General features: G+C 40.4%; 1 long non-coding RNA gene across 2 annotated transcripts in view; it reads left to right on the plus strand.

Annotated features, from left to right (window-relative positions):
• LOC138569343 (uncharacterized) overlaps positions 1-14,870 on the plus strand; it is a 460,996-nt gene that overhangs the window by 186,142 nt on the left and 259,984 nt on the right. For both annotated transcript variants that reach the window (XR_011303215.1, XR_011303214.1), the window contains exon 2: positions 10,678-10,753. This is a non-coding gene — a long non-coding RNA (uncharacterized lncRNA). The remainder of the gene's footprint in view (positions 1-10,677; positions 10,754-14,870) is intronic.

Below are 14,870 nucleotides of genomic sequence, written 5' to 3' on the forward strand. Positions count from 1 at the left end.
ATGTTTAATGTGTGCATACTACATCTCACTTTTACTTAACCTACAGATAGAAAACAATGCTTATTAACCTTGAATTTTCACTCACCAGTAATGAAAAAAATGTATTCCTTTTAATCAAGCATTGCGATCTAGAAGAATTATCTCTGAAGATTATGAGTCAGATCACAAGAATCTTGAATTTAAGTATACATTTAAACAACATAAATGCAGTGAAGATGTAATGAATTTAGCTTTGCTCAAAGTGTAACAAATACCTAGAAATTGAAACCAAAAATGGCAAAAATGTCTCTTGACTTAGAACACAAACCACGTATTCAACTCTAAGTAAGAACATGAAACGGTTTATAAGAAATATTGCAAAATCTTTCAGATCCACGTTTACATGAACTATTCTCTAATACACATCATTTTGCATAGGAAAATATTCTTCATTGATACTAATGCTTGTCAAGGCTGAATGTAACACTTTATATCCACTAACTTCTAATAACAGAGTTACTCTTCCATATTATAATTGCCAACATTGACATAACCTGATTAGGGCAAATTGCGTTAGTCACCTGCATTCTGGTAAAGTGATTAAATTACATTATTCCTTAATATTTGATGCAAATCAAATCATTTATATAATTTGATGTCCATGTGGCATTTACTATGTAAGACCGACAATACATAAAGGCAAGGATGTATGTATGATTTACAACTATCACATAAAATTGCACAAACACAATTTGTAATATTGTAGAACATTTGCACAAATACTATTTGTAATATTGTAGAAAGTAACCTTTTCAAAAAGGGGATGCATCCTTAATTGATTGATGGCGAGGAGTGAAGTTATTTGGATTGAGAAATTGGAAACCCCTATCTGAAAGGAATGAATTAAAAACTAGACATCATGTTTCCTAATAGGTCACTGAAACTAAGTTCAAAATCCTGGACATGATTCTAGATTATTAGTGAGAAATTAAAAGAGTCTGGAAAAGTACATAAGAAAACTGTGATGTACACTTGCTCCAGAACTGCACCAAAGCTTATTTGATTAAATTATTACTAATGTATAAAAATGTTCATTTAAGATAGTTTACTGGAATGTGTATATGGATAACAATGAGATAAGCATTGTATTATGTTTTGTGCATTTCATCTGGATTTATGTAATTTTTAATGAAGACAAAAATTAGCATTCCTTAATATACTGAACTTTGTAAATATGTTTTGACAGCGACTTTCCTATTGTAAATTAATTCCTTCAGAATTGGGTATACTCGCCATAGTTACTTGTTTGTTATTTCAAATGGTATTGTGATGATTAGTTCATGTGGAATGCTGCTTGGAGAATGGCTAGCTAGTAAACTCACATGGAATTTAAAGTCCTTTATCTATCATGGTAAATATTATCAAACTCCTATGAAAATTAATACTGTACCACAGGGGAGCAAGGTAAACATAGGGAACTTATATGGGTTTGGTCTTGGAAAGGGCACATTCATTATGATATATTTGGTACATTACATTACATTATGTTACAATATTTGTATTGCACACTGTGGACCCTGGGGCATAAAGGTACAGACAGTTGATATAAACAAATTACACAACATTTATAGCCTCATCATGGAAGCTCTAAAAATAAATTGCTGGATGAGGAGACCTTAGATTTAGGCAAACAGAAACATTTCAGGTCTTTCTTAAATACGTACAGGGAGCTTTCGAGTCTTAGTGTAGGTGGAACCTGATTCCAGAGTTCAGGGGCTGCCAAATGGAAAGCCTCCTCCTCGGTCTTTGAAGTTCTGATCCTAGGAATTATAAGTAAGTTCTGACCAGAGGACCTCAGCGCTCTGCCATTGATTTTTTCATTAATGACATCCTGCAGATAAGATGGCATAATGCCCTGTCTGTATTTGAATGTGATGGTTAGAATCCTGTGCTTGATACATGCTTCAACAGGAAGCCAATGAAGTGAATGCCTTGCATCTGTTACATGATCTCTCCGGGTCAGTCCCAACACTACTCTGACAGCCCTGTTCTGCATGATCTGTAGTCTATAGGCCTCCCTCTTGATAAAACCTACTAAAAGATGGCCACAATAATCCATCTTAGCCCCAATGATGGCTCTAGCATTTGTTTCTGCACTTGCCTGCGTAATGAGAGGTCTGAGATGATGAAGCAGTTTAACATAATATGATGAGGTAGAAATAACGCTAGTGATGCGATGACTCCTAGATAACGACTGATCTAGGGTCACTCCCAGAATCTTGAGTTTTGGGACAGGATGTCCTGTTCAGCCTTGGCTCTTACCCCTTCTTCCTCCCCACTCTCCTCACCTGTCTCGTAGTCTTCCAATTCCTCAGGGTTGAGGTGGCGACGTGTACAATAATCTCTCCTCTCTTTAGAAGACGTTTGCCTACCACGAGAGGAAGCCACAGTGAATGCTTGAAACAAGCGGTCCTGGGGTTCCTCTCCCGTAGACAGGTGGCAAGGGAAAAAGCCCCACAGGCAGAAAAAAACCCTTTGCACGCAGGGAAAAAATGAATTCCAGGAGTCTTCCGGTATTGTTGGTAGGAGGTTTTCCATGGGTAGGAGATCTTGTATAGGGAGACCGTGGCTCAGAGGAGGAGGAGGAGAACAGAAGCCGCAAGGAGTGGCGGCAAGAAACCCAAATGCAGAGATGAGGAGCGGAAAGAGTGACTCGTTCCGGGAAACCTGAGCGAGCAGAGTAGCAGCAGGACTGCAAGGTAGGTAGCGAGCGGGAAGAAAAGAGAAAGAGAGGCGGCACGCAAGGAAGTGATCCGAAAGGGAGTGACAGAGCGGCTTAGGAGCCGTGAAAGCAGAAAAACTAGTGTTATTCACCCAAGAGCAGCAAAGCTGGTAACTAAGGGGTTTCAACGCAGCGATCGCTGGGAGAGGAGTGGTGAAGTACCTCCCGGCGACTGCCATCTTGGATGACAACTAGAACGACAACGCACGTATGATGAAACAACGTGCTGGGACTACAGCCTACGCCGGAGCCGCCAACGCGGAAGCAACCGCCAATCGGCTCAGTGGCGTATGACACAGGAATAATATGGTCAGGCCCAAGACTGAAGGATCGAAATTTGCTGCCCAGCTTACTTACATTCCTTGCTTACATATAGCAATATGATCCCAGAGAAAACAACCATTCTAACTTCCTTACTAAAGCACCATGAGTTATGTCAAAATGGTTTCTCGAGTGCAAGAAAGCCTGAAAAGGATATATGAACTGGGTAGTGAATGGAACTGGTTTCTTTTGTCTATGGAGATGAGGGTGAGGTATGGGGAACCTTGGACATGTAACTGTGCAAGTAAATACAAAATACTGTTATTGTGTTATTTATAACTAGCTGCACTCAGCCACGCATTGCTGTGGCTCAGTCTGGTTAAATGGAAAATAAAGAAAAGAGCGCATTTTTCTAATATGTTTAATTTCACAATTCTTCTGGGTACACAATATTTTTTGTTGTTGCATTGTCTGTGCAGATATAGAGATTGTCTGGTTTGCCTACTCTAGAACACGCAACATATAATTGTCCATGTGAGAAGCAATCTGTGTTTAGATCTACACTGCACAATTCTAAGGATTGGCCTTGAGCTTTGTTGATGGTGATTGCAAACGCAAGTTGGCATGAATTGAGCTGTTACAATTTCTGCGCAGAACGACGTAATTTGGAAGCATGAGTTGTGTTTCCCGATGTTAGATAGGAAATGCTTTGATTCAGCGGTATATCCGACAAGCAAAGTTTTTAATGGCTCTGGCGGTTCTCCAAGTTGAGGCAGTTTAATTTTCCCAGCGGCGCAACACATTCCTTTCATTTCTCTTTTCTTCAGTCATAGTGCCGATGAGAACATGCCAGCTCAAACTATAATCATCAGCTGGGTAGTACCGGAATGCAAGGCGATTGTCATGTTTGTCGCTGATCTGCTGTTTCCCATTGACGTATTTCAGCCACTTTCAGCCTGTTGTGTTCATTCTGTTGAGAACGAAGCAGACCTGAAGCTGCAGAACGCGATCGCCGTGGTCGCAACCATGCATCCTGAAGTCTGGCTGCACGTCACTCTGCTGCTTCCTCAGCACGTTTTGAGCCATTCAATAGTGTGTGTTGCTTTTACATCCACCAGATGGCGCTGTTTTTCCGAAAAAGCATGAAAATATTCAGTGTAGCATGTGTTGCATTTACGTCCAACAGATGGCGCTGTTTTTCGGTAAAACCATGTTTTTACATGTCACAGGTGTGACATCTATGTATGGTAGTTATATAAAAACAAGCGCATATTCGAATTCAAAGTTGTGTCAAAATTTTTAATGATTCGAAGATTCAAGATTTTGAACAAACGAACATTTACATTTTTACTTATAGAGATAGATAATTTAGTGTAGGACTAGAATTAGAAGAATTACAAATATTGCATTCAATTGCAAGTGTGGACTTCCATCCATTATACAAAAGAAATTGACTCATCTCTTTACATATGTCAGTTAAGTCATTGGCAGGATATATAAGGTGAGACGTTATTGTCTAAGCAATGCAAGACATTTTAGCAACATGTTGTAAGAAAATATTCTTATTATACTTCTTTATACATGTACTGATTATGGTAGACAACAATTGAAGTATTACATTTTCTTTTCTGTGGTAGTATTACTACCTTAAAGTGTTTTTTCAGAAGACTCCCACCTCCCTCTTCAAGAAATCATACAGGTTAGTGAGATTTTGGAGTTTTATTTTTCTGGATATAAACACAACAGTAACACAGATATATATTTATGTATACACATATATATTATATCTTTCCTGAGGGGGGCACATAAAGGACCTGAAAAGTACAGAGTTATTGGCAGCATTCTGCAAGGATATGCAACGTCTTTATTGACTATTGGAATAACATTGAAAAATATAATGCAAACGAAATATGGAAATTTCGGAAATTACAATATTTGTAAATGCAATGAATGATAAGTTGCTTAAAAATATTAATTATTATTATTACTGAACTTTTTTCTACAACACATTTTCCTGTGTATTCTATTTGCATATCGATTTTTTTTTTTTTAGTCGTTGCTCACATTATAAGAAAATTCAAATTCCAAAATAAGCACGTTAATGTCATCCTTTAACTTAGGTGATGAGGGTGATTCCTCTTTTTCGAGTGCAAGAAGGCTCCAGTAGAGTTCTATTGGACGTTGTCCCACTATTCAGCTTGTGGCCCATAATGCCAGAGGACCCATCTTCTTGGATTTGAAGTTTAATACAAATGTTTAACTTATTACATATTTATATGAAGAATTGTCGTGCATTCCAGCCCTCATCATTGTTCACACTACACCTAAACTCACGTTCATCAAATATTTGTATTTGTGATTACTACTTTAACTTACACTCTCAAACGTAAACACTGGACTATGACTCTATTTTCTTAAATTCTTGTTATATTATCATTAATGGTCTCTTCTATACAAATCTGCTGACAAAAAATGCATTTCTCTGTAGAACTATTGTTACAATATGCATATGCTAGATATCAATTGTATTCTACAATATAAACATGTCTCTCACTGTTCTGGGAAACAAAAATAGTTTTACCATCAAAATAGATTTTTATTTAATTACATGTTGTACACATATTTTGAAATTAATTGTACTCATGTTTAACAAAGCCACGCTATCATGTAATCTATTCTACTTTCATGTGATCTATTTGAAATAATCAACAGAATGTTAGGTCACATAACCTAGTGGAAAGTGTTAGCGCGTAGATATACAAATGTTAATTATTATGTTAATAACATCCAGCAGCTAAACAATATATTAGAGTAATTCTGAAAGTAATAACTGCAAATTAAACAGTGGAAATTCAAGAGAGGCACTCCTGATTATGACTACGAGCAGTGATGAACTTGGCATGAATAAGAATGTGCCAGAACCTCTGAATCATATTATTTTTTTCAGATCGAGAAAAGCTTTCATACAACATTACCCTTAGTCATATAATTAATTCACAAATGCTGTGACTGCTATTATACAAAAATTGTTTTAAGTTTGAGTGCAACTTTAATTTACGTTTGCTAAGCTAGCGGGATTGACAGAGCACACAATAATAAAATATAACTAATGCAGGTGAAGCGAAAGCAGAGAAAGGAAAATATCTACCACAGTCAGTGGCAACAAATGTTACCTGATTTACAAACATAAATTCATAGATGCACACTGTTCTTTATAGTTTTGTCCAGGGGTGAGGATCTCCTTTGCCAATTTGTTAATACACTTAATATGATTGTATCTCCTATCAGATGTTCAATGATTAATTTCTACTCCGTTATGAGTTTTCTGGATGGTACAGTACAATATGAACTAAAATCTTGTGCAAACCTATTCATCACCATCCTTTCTTTCTTGCCTACAAATAACTCCATCAGTCACTTTAACAATGACTTCCTTACTTACCAATTGGTGAGAGTTAAATGCATAACCTGCACAAATAGGCAACTAAGTACTGACATTACAGACATGCAAATAAAGTTTCACACTCGAGGCTATAATAAGAAGGTAATTGACCAAGCCACTAACAGGAAACATTCGCAAGATCGCTTTTATCCATGAATGGCCAACAATCAGGCGGAGCACATACCATTTCTTACAATGCTCCTCCACACATAAATACCACACAATCATTAAATGTAATGGTGAGCCCTATCGGCCAGCTGACAGGGAGTGCATGCCACAGAGGGTGGAAGGACCAGAATGACGTGGGCTTCTGGCAAGATTAGGTCACAATCTAGTGAAGGCAGCAGGATGGAAAGACCGCCCTCGGACCCCCATACCAGATCTGGGAAGACAGGGCTGAATAAACTAGTGGTTTAGGGCACCCAATCAAGAGAGGCATTTTGCAAAATGATGAGGGCAGGGCCGCAAACGGAAAGGCTGTTAATGTGAGGAAGGGAAGGCTGCTGCCAGCAGCTAATAATGACACACCAAAGAAAGAGAAGGGTCAGATAAAAGGAACTGCCTCCTTCCAACAAGGAGAATCATATGTTTTCTGTTGTAAGATGAACAGAGATAGGAGCCAGAGCTGTCACCCTGGGCCTATTAAGGGGATTTGAGAGGAACATGCAAGGAAAGCAGCATAAGAACCGTGTTCCATGAAAACGATTGACACTGAAGGAGTGCTGTGAATTTATCTGAAAGGACTCACTTCGTCTACACCTAAAACGAATTACATCAACGGTACTCTAGTCCATCTGTCCTTATTTCACAGTAGTGCATCATCATTCAACATTGGCATATCAAAAAAATAATTCTATCTTGAGTCAATAGTGTTGTTGGCCTTCTATATTTGATAAGAAAGACAGTAAGGTAAAACAGTTTTCAGTGAGACACACTTAATTAAAATAATGAGCAGCGCAAATGTGGGTTCTTACCAATGATTAAACTGTACTTTGTCTAACAATTAGATTGTTGGGCAATCCTTCAAGTAGTACTGTAGCACAAAGTGATTTTAGATTAAGCAATTATATCAATGGCAATTTTGTTATGTACATTGTGACTTGTGTGATATTCCTCCCCTTTCATATCTGGTCTGCCTTCTGTGGTCTCTCCTCTCCACCTTCCTTCCACCTTCCTGACTCACTTCTCTGCCTTTCGGTTATTTTCTACCCACGTTCTTCTCTCCTCTCCCCTCCAGGTGTATTTCACCTCCTTTACTCACTCCCCTTCCCTCCAAATCTATTCCTTCCCTTCCTCTTGCACATTTCTCCCTTCTGGTTCTCCCTGCTTCTGTCATTCTCTCCTACTCAACTCTCCACTTTCTGCCCTTCCACTTTCCTCATCCTGAACCACTAATGCTGTGCTATTTCCAAAACCCTCACCTCATCTGAACAGTGGCTGCCGTTTATGGTCTACTAATCCACCTCCTGGGTCCACAAGTACCAGGTTGTCTTCAGCCTTGGTGAGGAGTGGGATTGGCCAAGGAGATGTTATTTAATTCAGTCTTGTGAGCTCCTTTTACCCGAGTTTTCCACTGCGTCCTTCTTGAAGCAAGCCAGCAAGATGGGCATCTGCCAACTTGCTTTCCAACTCACTGGCAAACTCTCTGAGGATTCACCAATCACCAAAGAGACGTACCTCTCGCTCTACCTGGAAGTAAACCACTGGTGAATATTTGTTATAGGAAGGAGCTGATACCCCACTGTCACAGAGTGACACATGGGTCCTACTGTGTGTGCCGACAAAGTGAAAGACAAGTCCATGGTGCCTCTGTTTGGAACGGAACACGAGAACAGACTGTAGGACACAAGCACAAAGGCTTGGGACACACAGCGCTAGTTCAGAAAGGGAAGCACAGAGGCTTTGGGAGGCAGCACACAGGCAGAGGTGTGAAAAGGTACCATCTTAGGGGGATGTAACACAGGCTCAGAGACTGGACAACATGCAAGGTCAGAGAAAGGACATTACACAAGCTCAGGGAGGGGCAGCCTGCAAGCTAAGGCAGAGGATAGCACAGAAGATCATACTGTAGACAGCACAAATGGTCATAAGGATTAGACAGTGTGCAAGTTCATTGGGGTGGCCACGTGCAAACCCAGGGCGTGGGTTGCCAAAAGTCCCCAGTAACAGAGGGGTTCTAGCATGGTACATTATCATTGATTAGGAGATTAAATCAGTGACCATTCAAGTATGTCTCTAGTAATTTATGAGAATACACCTATGGGGTAATTTTGACTAGGGACCATTTAGCTGTCTGCAGCTCTCTATGTAATTGCTACTGTTTTGCTCAATGGATTTACAAAAGTAACAGATATCTGGGCTGTCCCAGGTTTCACTTTCTTTTTACACCCAGTGCTCAAAATATGTGTTAATACCACCATGGAAATGCATGGCAGGTGGCATTAATCAACCGAATATGCAGAAAAGTTGAAAAAAATAAGCCAAATGCGCGTTTTATGCGCATTCGGCATTATAACAAAAAATGAATTCGAAACATTTTGAATAAGGGGATCAAGGGTTGCAGGGGTGTCCCCCTCTCTCCTTGATTGACATTTTCACAATTCTGGGTTTGCTGGGGTGTCCCCCGATTCCAAAAAAAGGAAAGCAGGGGACAAACAAAAATGGACCCTGCGGCAGAGGTCCGCCCCTCAGTGGGGAGGCAGAACTCACATTGCAGGGAAAGAGCCACAGAAAAGGACAACCGGTAAGTGGGCCACCAGAGGTAAGTTTTAAGGGTGGGGGTGTGGAGTGTCAGGGATTTAGCGGACAGGGGGGAAGTACGTGAATTTTTCGTGCCATACATTTCGAATCTGTAATTTTTATATTCGACATTTTTGGCTACAAAATAATCACATATATCCATCATGACGCCCTACGGATTTCACCTATTTTTGACAGCTATCGAAAACAGGCAGCATATATATGCATTTCCTCATTTCCGCCTGCATGATTATTTGATATGGGACGACGTAGGGATCTAAGATACACATTAAATATAGAAACATTGAACACATCTAATTTCCCAGTGGGGTGTTTGTATCCACCAGTAAATTATAATCAGTCCACACCTCCTACAGGCATTAAAATGACACCCCAATACTTCACATCACATTTGTGAAACTATAAACAGAGCAAATGAGGGATCCCAATACTCGCTCTGCTGATATATCAGTGGTGAAAAGCAATGGCAAGCATAATCAGATCTGCATTCCAAAAATGATATATTGCATTATCAACTATTTATTCAAGTGAGAAGCTACAGTCCTGAGGACTGATCTTCAGGATCTGCTAATTTGATCAGAGACATTTTATTGGAGGGCAAAAGGGGCACTTGCCCAGGGCCCCCACCTTGGAGGGGGCCACAAAAGGCTAGCTGATCTGAAGAAGTAAGATTTCATTGTTCACCAGTCCTAAATAGCACACATCAGGATATTTAATGGGGTGCTGCTGAGGGTCTAAACCCATTGCCTTTCTATTTTGACAAGTACATTCTGCCTTGACCAATTCATCATGCATTGTATTCTGTGTTCACTGTGGTATACATAGTTTGTGTGTTTCTTATGGAACAACTCTGTAGCATTCTTTCCTTCCTGTGGAAATTATGTTCATCATATGTAATATGCAATGGTTAAATGCATATTGATAAATTGAGTGCCACAATGGTGCAGAAGGTAGCTTAGTGTGTGAAACACTAATTGCAGAGATATGTGTTCATATGCAAAATTAGAATATCACATTCCAGCACAGCTGGCTGAGCCTTTCCTATATCTGAAGTTTATAAACCTGCCAGCATATGTACACAATTTTGCAGGACAACATCTGCTGTTATCAGCAATGTACATGTACCAGATAGGGGTTGCTATAAAAACTAACATGTCATCCGTATGGTGCAGGTCTAGAAATTGGTTTGTTCAGATAGGGTGTTATAAAACCGAGGCAATCGCCTCCAATGATGGCATAAACTTTTAGTCCAAGAGGTGAATAAATATCCAAATTCAAGACTATGGAACAACAGCGTTCATGTTTGTATCCTGGATTTGCCAGCAGACGATACAGTGATCCTGGTCAAATCATCTAATATATCTTAGATTACTGTGCTGTCGTCTGTAAGGTTTTCCTTCTTGTATGCTGCTTGTATCGTTTAGCCCATTACTTGATCTTTCTTTTTATGTAGGCCATTTGGATGGAAGGGTTGGTAGACAGAAGAGAGCGGACCATATGTTCCAGGCCTCAGGCAAGAATATTTCAAGGTCTGCTTGTTTGACACAAAAACAGGTTTGCTTTTTAGAAAAAGTCAAAGGTTTTTATGCACGTTTATAAATGAAAATGTCACAAGCCATTGTATTGGAAATATTTAAAGCTTTAAAATACAAAAGCCAACCCCAGATTAAACTTGTTAAATCACATTGATTGGTATGCTGGTTTTTTATACTTCCCTTAATGATGGAGAGAATGAAGCTAGAATCATTCCCATTTTGCATAATACCCTTCTATAATATTTTGTTTAAAAATTATCATGTTTGGTAATGTGATTTGTGTACTTTCCAAGTCCGTTTTTAAAATAGAATTTGATTGTTTTAGATCATGTAAGAACTGGAAAAGAAAGTGTTCATATGCAGAAATTGCAGTGTTGGCACAAACCCCAGCTTCAACCCTTCACCCCTTAACTAATGTGTGATCCTGGGCATCTCATTTAATCTTGTATTGCCTAACCTCTCAATATTGCCAGTCCCAAAACCTTTCAAAATTGGCAGCCCTTCGGAGTGATTTCCTTCTCATGGTATGATCTTCATAAAAGCCTTATTCATGATTTCACTGTGTTAATAGTGAGCATATTTATAGCACACATCACAGGCATTTGTTCCTTTGATATCTAATGGCAAAACTATTTGAAAACCATATCCCACTTCTAATCTCAGTCTGTCTGGATCAAGACACCTTCCTGGTAGCTTCTAATCTGCCTCCACTATCCATGCTACTGTATGCGTAGCGTTCTCCTTGCTTCCAATTGATGGTCTCTATCCATGCATGAGCACTTTTGCATTCTGCGAGGCAGCTAATGTGAGTTCTTTCTCTATAATGGGTTACATGTACCTTTTACATACGGTCCTGCATTAATACTACATCTACCTTCCTGGATGTTATTGATAAAAAGTATCCTGTATGCACTAGAACAGTAACCCCTTTGTTGACTGCTAATGTTGGTCTTGAAATGCTACTTGTTTATCATTCTGATTAGAGCAAGAATGAAGAGGGCAAGGGGACTTAAAGGGAGTGAACGTGCTTATTATGCTGCGAGACAGCATATCAACCTATAGGTTGTGAGCGCGACGGGTGGGATGTGGAGGGCGCGACCAGTATTCTTGATCCCTTAATTGCTTTGGTTTGGTGAAGGGGGCCCCAAAGATGTCCATGCCCAGGGCCCCAAATGTGCTTAAGATGGTCCTGAATTTGATGTATGCTCTACTCTGAACCGGTAAATTGCATAGGACGCATCCTGACAAGAATCACTATTTGAACGCCATGTTGGGCTATTGGATTATTCTATTGTTGTAGATGCCCAGGAGAGACAAAAAAGGATGGTTTGGGTACCTTCTGCTAGTGCTACCCTCCTATTCTAGTCTGACTCCAGCAGCTCTGTGTATGCATCATCAATGGGCATTCTGTGGTCTAAATGTGTGATACTGCAACATTGTAAGTAAACCAGTGCACCTGGAGCAATTACATTTCTGTGAGCATAATAACTATATCTCTTTGAAGGCAGTTGCAGTGCTGCTCCATTTCTAGAATGATGGGCATACATTTCTTCATGCTCAACAAGGTCTGGTGACCCTGTGGACAAGTGGTATTGTCATACCCGGTTCAATTGCCTTCTACGTCTGGTGCAGAGGCTGTAAAAACCTGACCAGCCTATTAAGTGTCTTGGTTCCCGTAAAAAGTAGCATCAGGGAGTGCCGTAACTGACATCAACAAAGGACCACTTAGTTCTACTTGTAGCTGAAACCACCAATAACACAAACCCTTCTGCTATAAATACATCAACAAAGTTGCCATCAAGCTGTTAACCAGCTCTGGGTCTGATTACAGCATCATTCCCCAAGATACATTTTCTGGCTGCAGATTCAATAAACTCCCACCAGACATTGTTTAAGTTGCCTACAGATTCTACAAAATGGAATTTTCAGGATTCATGCGCAGCAAGTTATCTTCAAAATCTGCTCTCCAAATAGCAATATATGCATCTTTGAAAAGGTCCAGCAGTACTAAGTCGGAATGACCAGCGGCTGCTGCAAATGTGACTCAATCTCTGTTTGGAAGAGCAAGTCCTAGCCATTGAACAACAGTCATGTACAGAATCGCTAATCCAACACATCAATATCTTTCCCCAGACTACAGGTGCGCTGAAGCAATATGTCCACAAAATCATCACCTTATGCAAGGATGCAGTTACCATATAGCACAAAGTGTGCCCTGTACCACTCACTGCACTAGAAGACCTCAAACTGCTTCTGAATGATCTACTATGCAATACAATTATAGAACTCGTGGAGGCCACTGAATTGCTGAGCCCCATTGTACTCATCAGGAATAAGGAAGTCCAAGGCCTATGCTTGTGTCTGGACCTAAGAAGCCTGAACAACAACATCAAAATAGCACAGATTTCTACCCCTTACAAACATCAGAGAACCGCTGCTACTTTTAAAATAAGTCAACGTTTTCTCTGCGCTTGACCTTAAGAATGCTTTCCGCCAGGTCCACCTACACCTTAACTGAAAGGCATATACAGCTTTCTTCACGCCTGAGGGCATGTAGCAATATACTGGAATGCTTTTCGGTCTTACATCAGCTTCCTCTGTTTTTCAAAGACTAATCACAAACTTACTACGCATCATTCTGTTAGGCAAAATTGCATGCAGTAACCTCTGGGACCACCACACACAATTCGGACTACAGGTGTAAGCAAGACCAACCTTTGGTATAAGTCTGTACCACACAGTTTGTTGGTAGCGAGCTGAGCAGCCAGGCTTCTCTCAAAAGTGAATGTGAGCAGTACATGTAGTTACACAGAGGAGTTCAATCACAGTGGTTCAAGTAGACACTTATACTCAAGGTTTCCTGGTAAAACACTTATTCATTTATTTACACAATCATTTATAAAACATTTCACTAGAAGAAAAAAACTTAGTATTATAGACCAATTCACTTCAATACAAAACTCTGCGTTTTGAGACAGTTTGAGCTCCCGTGAAAAAGGAGCTAAAGGGCAGTCCATTTACTTAGCAATGAGCAAAAATGACAAAAGTAAGCAGAATAGATTATATATACTTTCTAGACAATGTAAATAGTTTCAATTCACCAGAATAGTTCAATTCAAGTCAATAGGTCAGCCAAAGTCAATGGGCTAATGTTCTGGATAGGAAAGAGCAATTCTGGTATCAAAATGTAAAGTCTTTGCAAAAGTTCTCAGAAGTAGTGTAGGCGAAAAAGAATCATTTGTGGGGTCACAAGCTGATTAAGCCTGCAAGTTGGGAAAGTTTCACGATCTTTCTCTGCAAGAGTGTCGTTCTTTCTACCAGGTGGGCACAGTATCTTTGTATGAAGAAAACAAATGCTGCTGAAGTCGTTGTTCCTGGAAGTTGCTGCAGATCTCGCTGTTCCTGAGCCTCAGTCGGGGGGACAAGAGGGAGGACGCCGGGGGACTCCTGCACTGCACAGAATCATTGAAGAAAGCAAACAAAATGGTGTCACTTCAGTTCCAGTAGCTGTAGATTCAAGAACACAAACTGGTGTCCCTCTCACTGGTTAAACCTAACCAGCCTTGAGAATGGTATCCAGAAGCCTCATTATGATCCAGGCGCAAAGTGTTTAACGGCACCATAAAAGGCTGCGGCACCGTTAAACACCTAGCGCCTAATTAAGAGGTCCCTTTGCGGGACCCTACCTTAACGGCTGGTTTTACCAGCCGTTAAAGTAGGGACCCGCAAAGGGAACTTGGTGCTAATTACGGTACCGCAATTTGCGGTACCGTAATTAGCGCCTTCCCCATTCCCATTGAGCCCTATGGGGCAAAAATGGGAATGGGGAAGGGCCATGGCGGCATGGGGAATTACCGCCCCTCCAACCTCGGAATGGGGTGGTAATTCCCCATTCCGCCATGGCGGACTCCGGCATGAACCATGGTGCTAATAGCACCATGGTTTAGTGCAGGAGTCCTAATGAGGCCCCAGGTGTCTTATGAGTTGATTGGTCCCACAACTCAAAGGAAGAAGCCGTCCTTGAAGGACCTTCTCTGTCGAATGGAGTTTGGCAATTCAGACCTGCTGCAGGGCTTCACAGGGCAAACCAACGGTCCAGTGGTTGCAGAAG

Source organism: Ambystoma mexicanum, chromosome 2q, assembly GCF_040938575.1.
Source record: "Ambystoma mexicanum isolate Mex_15411 chromosome 2q, UKY_AmexF1_1, whole genome shotgun sequence".
Classification (NCBI taxonomy): domain Eukaryota; kingdom Metazoa; phylum Chordata; class Amphibia; order Caudata; family Ambystomatidae; genus Ambystoma; species Ambystoma mexicanum.